A 9552-nucleotide genomic window follows, 5' to 3' on the forward strand; every position below is an offset into this window, starting at 1 on the left:
TGAGTTGGTGTACATATGGTGTCTTTCCCACTGTTCCATGTATGTATTCGCGTATGACGGGGCAGCGCAGTTTCCCATATCCATTCCGGAAAGTTGCAAAAACCATTGGTTATCAACTTTGAAGTAACTGTGGTACAAAATGAATATTAGCAATTCCATCAAGAGCGTTTGTATGGATGGATCAATGTCACTGTTTAGTAAGATATGTTCAAAGGCTTCGATTCCCCCTTGGTGGGGTATTGAAGTGTATAGCGAACTAACGTCAGCTGTGCACAGAACAAATGGTTCGTTTTTGGGTGTTTGGATTCTGGATAACTTAGTTAAAAAATCCGTAGTGTCTTTGATGTAACTATCAGCTTTAGTCACCAGGGGTTGCAAATACTTGTCGATGAATTTGCCAGTGGTTTCATGGATCGATCGTTTGGTGGACACTATTGGTCTAAATGGCGGGTCCATAAGGTTTTTGTGTATCTTAGGACACATGTACATGGACGGGCTTTTGGGATGGTCCAGTAACAAATATTTCTTTGTGCGTTCTTCAATGACACCAGTTTGATGTGCTTTATTGACAAGGTCTTTCAAGATGTTGTGGTATTCGTTAGTTGGATTGTAATCCAAAGCCATGTAGGTCATATTGTCTTGTATGTGTTCACTAAGTTTTCGAGTATACATCTCAGCATCAAGGATAACTAAAGCGCCGCCTTTATCTGCCTTTGTGATTTTGATGCGTGGATTGTTGGCCAATGATTTGAGAGTATCACGATCTTTATTGGTGAGGTTCTGAGACTTCCTAGGCGTTTTAAAATTGATCTTCAGTAGGTCTTTGCGGACCAGGGTCTCAAATAGATCGATGCACTTATGGCTGATCGGTGGTTGGTAAGTGCTAGGAGGTCGTAAGCCTTTAAGTTGGTCATCTTTGGTGATAGTTACAGTGGGTAATGTATTGTCGAAATAATGACGTAGTCGCAATTTTCTGATGAATTTGAAAGTGCTCACTTCGAGTTCTAGCAGGTTGGTGGGTGTTGTAGGAATAAATGAAGTTCCTTTTTCTAACAAATCCATTTGATAATTAGAAATGTCTACGTTAGAGATGTTGATCACGAGACTGTTTTCTTTGGTTTTAAATCCTTCTTGGCAACCGTGCTCCGTGTGGCGGGTGGACTCATTTCTTTGTCTTTTGGCCTTGCTCCTCCTGAGTCTTCGAGTTGGTCTTGGCTGACCTCTAAAAAATGACGGCTAGATGTAGTTGGTTCACTTCCAGTGGTGGATGTACTGGCTTGTTCACTGCTCGGTGGTTGTCTGGAGGTAGGTGGCCGTCTAAATGTACGGTTGGTGGAATCTGTGTCAGATGATGAAGTGTCGGTGTTGACGTTTGATGGTCTGTTGCGACGTCTTTGAGCATAGACGTCGGCCCAGGAATAAACTTCGTCGAGTTTATAGTCCAGCGTGTCCCGACGGAACTTCCTGACTTTTCGATCATTGATCTCTTTTTGATATTTGTCGAGCAAAATTTTAGTGTCATTGAGAGTGGTTGTTAGATCATCAGGTGTCAGCAATTTTCTGATCTCATCATCAACCTCTTTATTTATTTGCAGGTTTGTACCGCGCTGGCTTCACTCCCGAGGGAGTATCTCCGCGCCTTTGGCTTCTACAAAAGAGTTTGAGAGAGGGAGTCTTTAAAGCTGTTCTAGTCTAGGTTTACTGTTCAAACAAAAAGGTCTTCAACCTTTTCCTAAAGGGGAGATGGTCTACACATAGCCTAAGAGATATAGGGAGGATATTCCAGAGAGAGGGGCCAGCTATTGATAGAGTTTTGGTTCCATGTCTGGCCTTCTTAGCTCTGGGTACACACAGAAGACCTTGTTCACTTGATCTTAGTGTCCGAGTAGGAATGTAGGGCGTGAATTTTGTGGTCAAGTATGCGGGGCCCATACCATGTAGGCTTTTGTGTATGATGCAGCATACCTTAAATTTTGCCCTCTGTCTGACAGATAGCCAATGCAGTTTAGTCAGCAGGGGTTTGGAAGGCGTGCGGGGAGGAGCATTCAAAACCAGGCGGGCGGCCGTGTTTTGGGCTACCTGAAGTCTGTTCATGACTCCCTCATTAGCTGACAGGAGCAAGCCGTTGCAGTAGTCCAGGCGACTCAGAACGAGTGCCTGGACCAGTGTCTTCCTAACTGCATCAGGTAGGAATGGGAAGATTTTCCGTAGCATGCCAATAACATGAAAGCATGCTCCCACCACCTGGTTGCCATGTTGTTTGAGGGTAAGCTCCTGATCTAAACGGACCCCCAGATTCTTGACAGTTTGTTTAGGTTTGGGCACTGGGCCAAGATCTTGTGGCCACCAATCTGGGGTCCAGAGCATTTTTGCCTCACCAAACACCATGACTTCCGTCTTCCCCACGTTACACTGCAGGTAGTTGGAGGACATCCATCGTGCCACCGCTTTCATGCCCCTGGAGAAAGAGTTTCTGACCTCGGGTGAAAAGATCTTAAATTCTTTGATTTCCACTTCTAATTCTTTGAGTATACTAGCCAATTCTTCAACGATCAGCAGTATTAAATCAAGACTACATTTGTTTAAAATTCCATTCCATTTTTCTAAAAAAGTCTTGGAATTTTTGCAAAGAGACGGTTTTAGTGCAATTCGTAGTCCGCGAGGGATTCTGAGTGCCCGGTGATATCGCAATAAGGTGCTCGCGTGGAGCTTCTGATTGATGTGTCGCTTAGACAGGTAGATTAACTGTTTCACACATTGCTCCTTGTTTCTGGATGTGGTGGAGGGGCTGATATCTTCCTCTATCAGCGCATAAATTCGTTCTTTTTCTGAGTCATCAAAAGCTAACGTGTGGGCTCTGGCTTCTGTGCTTTTGCTGATTTCATCGAATTGCATGGTTGAGGCGTGCTACCCACCGTGGGCGGAAATACAGATGAACAAATGAAGAAGATTCGGGGGTGCACAGCAAAGGTAAGTAAGGTTTAGGAAACAAAATATTGAGTTTGAGGGTGCTCGCGAAGGGTGGTGTTATCCGTCAAAACACCAACTAGTAATACTCAGGTTGTGTATGCAGAAACTGCAAATACATCCCCTTCAAAATGGCACACCAAACGTGATCACAGAAGTGATTCAATGTTCAATTGTTTTATTTTCATATATTCATTTTCAATTTTTTAAATGTCCTTAACTGATATTAACAGCATATCAGAAAACAGCGTAAGCCGGTTAATTTTGAAGAACTCATTCCCCAATGCATTTCGGGCGGTGAAGCCCTTGATCACGGAGAGCTGCGGAGGAAGATAAACAGGGCGGGCATCAATGGGTGGTCAACGAAAATCGTGTGGGGGAAAATTACCAGTGCTATGGGTGTTGGGATTTAGAGAACGTGACTACAAAAAGTGCTCGATGCTATTGTGAAGGTATGGGACGTGTGACACAAACTATTACCGCAAGTGTAAAAAGATAAAGTGTTAGCAGCGAACAGCTGAGTGAGCAATAAACGTGGTTAGGCAAACTTACTTCAAGGTGACGCGTAGCGCAGGAAAAGCGCTGTCGATCAGCTCGCGGGTCTGCTGTTTCGTACGCCAGCGTGCGCGATTGGTAAATGGACAGATGCATAAAAAGCGGCATAGGACTCATGCATTAAGTGCCTAAGGTGAAGGGATCTATATGGGGGCCATATTGGAATGGTTAAAAAGTATCAGTGTAGGGAAGTAACATAAGATGAAATGAAAGGTTCGCTGCTAACACTTTATCTTTTTACACTTGCGGTAATAGTTTGTGTCACACGTCCCATACCATCACAATAGCATCGAGCACTTTTTGTAGTCACGTTCTCTAAATCCCAACACCCATAGCACTGGTAATTTTCCCCCACACGATTTTCGTTGACCACCCATTGATGCCCGCCCTGTTTATCTTCCTCCGCAGCTCTCCGTGATCAAGGGCTTCACCGCCCGAAATGCATTGGGGAATGAGTTCTTCAAAATTAACCGGCTTACGCTGTTTTCTGATATGCTGTTAATATCAGTTAAGGACATTTAAAAAATTGAAAATGAATATATGAAAATAAAACAATTGAACATTGAATCACTTCTGTGATCACGTTTGGTGTGCCATTTTGAAGGGGATGTATTTGCAGTTTCTGCATACACAACCTGAGTATTACTAGTTGGTGTTTTGACGGATAACACCACCCTTCGCGAGCACCCTCAAACTCAATAATTGGTTTCCTAAACCTTACTTACCTTTGCTGTGCACCCCCGAATCTTCTTCATTTGTTCATCTGTATTTCCGCCCACGGTGGGTAGCACGCCTCAACCATGCAATTCGATGAAATCAGCAAAAGCACAGAAGCCAGAGCCCACACGTTAGCTTTTGATGACTCAGAATAAGAACGAATTTATGCGCTGATAGAGGAAGATATCAGCCCCTCCACCACATCCAGAAACAAGGAGCAATGTGTGAAACAGTTAATCTACCTGTCTAAGCGACACATCAATCAGAAGCTCCACGCGAGCTCCTTATTGCGATATCACCGGGCACTCAGAATCCCTCGCGGACTACGAATTGCACTAAAACCGTCTCTTTGCAAAAATTCCAAGACTTTTTTAGAAAAATGGAATGGAATTTTAAACGAATGTAGTCTTGATTTAATACTGCTGATCGTTGAAGAATTGGCTAGTATACTCAAAGAATTAGAAGTGGAAATCAAAGAGGTTGATGATGAGATCAGAAAATTGCTGACACCTGATGATCTAACAACCACTCTCAATGACACTAAAATTTTGCTCGACAAATATCAAAAAGAGATCAATGATCGAAAAGTCAGGAAGTTCCGTCGGGACACGCTGGACTATAAACTCGACGAAGTTTATTCCTGGGCCGACGTCTATGCTCAAAGACGTCGCAACAGACCATCAAACGTCAACACCGACACTTCATCATCTGACACAGATTCCACCAACCGTACATTTAGACGGCCACCTACCTCCAGACAACCACCGAGCAGTGAATAAGCCAGTACATCCACCACTGGAAGTGAACCAACTACATCTAGCCGTCATTTTTTAGAGGTCAGCCAAGACCAACTCGAAGACTCAGGAGGAGCAAGGCCAAAAGACAAAGAAATGAGTCCACCCGCCACACGGAGCACGGTTGCCAAGAAGGATTTAAAACCAAAGAAAACAGTCTCGTGATCAACATCTCTAACGTAGACATTTCTAATTATCAAATGGATTTGTTAGAAAAAGGAACTTCATTTATTCCTACAACACCTACCAACCTGCTAGAACTCGAAGTGAGCACTTTCAAATTCATCAGAAAATTGCGACTACGTCATTATTTCGACAATACATTACCCACTGTAACTATCACCAAAGATGACCAACTTAAAGGCTTACGACCTCCTAGCACTTACCAACCACCGATCAGCCATAAGTGCATCGATCTATTTGAGACCCTGGTCCACAAAGACCTACTAAAGATCAATTTTAAAACGCCTAGGAAGTCTCAGAACCTCACCAATAAAGATCGTGATACTCTCAAATCATTGGCCAACAATCCACGCATCAAAATCACAAAGGCAGATAAAGGCGGCGCTTTAGTTATCCTTGATGCTGAGATGTATACTCGAAAACTTAGTGAACACATACAAGACAATATGACCTACATGGCTTTGGATTACAATCCAACTAACGAATACCACAACATCTTGAAAGACCTTGTCAATAAAGCACATCAAACTGGTGTCATTGAAGAACGCACGAAGAAATATTTGTTACTGGACCATCCCAAAAGCCCGTCCATGTACATGTGTCCTAAGATACACAAAAACCTTATGGACCCGCCATTTAGACCAATAGTGTCCACCAAACGATCGATCCATGAAACCACTGGCAAATTCATCGACAAGTATTTGCAACCCCTGGTGACTAAAGCTGATAGTTACATCAAAGACACTACGGATTTTTTAACTAAGTTATCCAGAATCCAAACACCCAAAAACGAACCATTTGTTCTGTGCACAGCTGACGTTAGTTCGCTATACACTTCAATACCCCACCAAGGGGGAATCGAAGCCTTTGAACATATCTTACTAAACAGTGACATTGATCCATCCATACAAACGCTCTTGATGGAATTGCTAATATTCATTTTGTACCACAGTTACTTCAAAGTTGATAACCAATGGTTTTTGCAACTTTCCGGAATGGCAATGGGAAACTGCGCTGCCCCGTCATACGCGAATACATACATGGAACAGTGGGAAAGACACCATATGTACACCAACTCAAGTTTTCAAAATCATTCAAAAATGTACGCTCGGTACATAGATGATTTGTTTATCTTGTGGTCTGACACCAAAGAATCCCTTCATAAGTTATTGACTGAAGTCAACAGTAAAGACCCTCGCATTAACCTAACATGGCAAATCTGTGAAAAGGAAATAGTTTTCCTGGATGTCCTCATAAAGAACACCCCTGAAGGTCTCAGTACGGATCTACACAGGAAGAGTACAGACCGCAACAATTCCCTTCACTTCACAAGTTTTCATCAAGGATCCCTGAAGGAGCATCTACCTTTCTCTCAGATGTTGCGCGTTAAGCGCATAGTATCGGATGATGCTATCGTTGATATTCGCATCAAGGAAATGCACGACAGGTTTCGTGATCGAGGGTATCCTGAGAATATACTTCACCAAGCCCAATCACGGGTTGCGCACATCACCAGATCAGATAGCCTGGTTAAAACTCACAAAGCCACCGAACAACGTATTGTACTTGTGTCTAAGTATTCCACAGCAAGCGCATCACACAAAAAAATCATACGTAGACACTGGCCTATACTGCAGAATGAACCTGATTTTCAGGGCATATTTGAAAAACCACCCATATTTGCTCACACAAGAAGCAGAAACCTCAAAGAGATACTTGCCAGGCCGACTGAGACACCCAAACATCATCGTGGAACACAACCCTGTTTAAATTGCAATCATTGCAATAATGTCATCAGAGGCAACAGTATACAACACCCCATGAAAGGACACAATATCAAACTCTCAGTTGATGCCACCTGTGACACCACCAATTTGATCTACGCCTTGAAATGCCCTTGCGGCAAATTATATGTTGGCAAAACAGAGCGTAAAATAAAGACCCGCCTTAACGAACATAAGTCCAACATACGATTAAAAATGGAAAAATCTAATGTAGCCATGCACTTTGTTGACGCACGCCATACCATTGCCCAGTTGAAATTTATTGTTTTGGAAGTCATCCCTAAAAACGAAGGAATTGACAACAACAAATTATTGTTAAAAAGAGAATTAGAATGGATTTATTTATTACAGACCCTGAAGCCCAATGGGCTCAATGATCGTCTTGAATTTAGCTGTTACCTGTAATGCATCTGTAATGTGCTTGTTACGTTTCTTATTTCATTGTACATAACTGTTTCTCTGTACCCTTGTTTCTTTACTTTACTTTTTATTGCATTTTATTTTATTTTACCTTTCATTTCATCTTATGTTACTTCCCTACACTGATACTTTTTAACCATTCCAATATGGCCCCCATATAGATCCCTTCACCTTAGGCACTTAATGCATGAGTCCTATGCCGCTTTTTATGCATCTGTCCATTTACCAATCGCGCACGCTGGCGTACGAAACAGCAGACCCGCGAGCTGATCGACAGCGCTTTTCCTGCGCTACGCGTCACCTTGAAGTAAGTTTGCCTAACCACGTTTATTGCTCACTCAGCTGTTCGATGCTAACACTTTATCTTTTTACACTTGCGGTAATAGTTTGTGTCACACGTCCCATACCTTCACAATAGCATCGAGCACTTTTTGTAGTCACGTTCTCTAAATCCCAACACCCATAGCACTGGTAATTTTCCCCCACACGATTTTCGTTGACCACCCATTGATGCCCGCCCTGTTTATCTTCCTCCGCAGCTCTCCGTGATCAAGGGCTTCACCGCCCGAAATACATTGGGGAATGAGTTCTTCAAAATTAACCGGCTTACGCTGTTTTCTGATATGCTGTTAATATCAGTTAAGGACATTTAAAAAATTGAAAATGAATATATGAAAATAAAACAATTGAACATTGAATCACTTCTGTGATCACGTTTGGTGTGCCATTTTGAAGGGGATGTATTTGCAGTTTCTGCATACACAACCTGAGCATTACTAGTTGGTGTTTTGACGGATAACACCACCCTTCGCGAGCACCCTCAAACTCAATAATTGGTTTCCTAAACCTTACTTACCTTTGCTGTGCACCCCCGAATCTTCTTCATTTGTTCTACTTGAGATCAACAAATGTCTTCTGGCAGCTAATTGTCCACTGAACTTTCTTGGGCATTTTCTTGGAGGTGAGATCATTCAAGGGTGTCACTATAGACCCCTATCCTATAACAAGTCTCCTATAATACCCAGTCAGGCCCAAGAAATCTCTGACCTGAATATGGGTAGTTGGAGCAACACATACCATTATAGTCTGGATTTTGCTCTGTAGTGGTTGAACCTGGCCTCCAACCACAAGGTGGTCCAATTATATAACCTTGCCCTGCCCTATCTGTCACTTAGTAGCCTTGATAGTGAAGCCTGCTTTCTGCAGAGCCTCCAAAATATTCTTCTGGTGGACCAGGTGATCTTCCCAGGTAGAGCTAAAGACCACTATATCATCAAGATATGCTGCACTATAGGCTTCCAGACCTGTGACCACTTTATTCACAAACCTTTGGAATGTGGCAGGTGCATTCTTCAAGCCAAAGGGCATTACAATAAATTGATAATTCCCACTAGGGGTTGAAAATGAAGTTCTTGGTTTGTCATCCTCAGCTAGTCTGATTTGCCAAAGGCCAGCAGTGAGGTCAAATGTGCTCAAGAACTTGGTTGAGGCCAAAGTTTTAATAAGCCCTTGGAATTGGATGAGTCTTGGAAGCTGGAAAGATGAGCCTCAACAACTCAGGAAGGTTGATATGAACTTAATTTAGTAAAGTTCTCTCCTGCAGTACAGACGTGACTAATCCTCAGCCAGCCGATCTTCAACTTGTGATGTATTTACTATGGGTACTGTATCGATCCCCCTATTTCTGACCCTTGTCTGGTTAATAATTAACTAGCAGCCATTCAACTGCACAGAAACCCGTTATCTGATTAGCCATACAACGGCACAGAAGCCCGTTATCTGATTAGGTCATAGCGCATGCCATCTCATTAGGCAAGCACTATTTCTCCAGCCCCCTAATAGGCATACGGTGTTCTCAAAACAAATCAAACCTACCACGACCTGGGAAATCCCCATAGCCATTGTTTTGATTTAGCCGAGAACTTCAGTAAAGAATGTGCGAACGACCAGTTCGTATGACATCCTTATTGACGTATTTATGTCCATCCTTACGTCAATCTCGGCACCTTTCAGGTATAAATAATACCGACATTGCCTTAAGAAAACACACGAGGTGGTGACAAGATTGGAGCAGCGAGACTTGCCGAGGAGCCCAGCTGACCGCGAAGCCCACAGACGCTGCCCCTCCTTTC

The sequence above is a fragment of the Lissotriton helveticus genome, chromosome 2_1 (assembly GCF_964261635.1).
Source record: "Lissotriton helveticus chromosome 2_1, aLisHel1.1, whole genome shotgun sequence".
Lineage (NCBI taxonomy): Eukaryota > Metazoa > Chordata > Amphibia > Caudata > Salamandridae > Lissotriton > Lissotriton helveticus.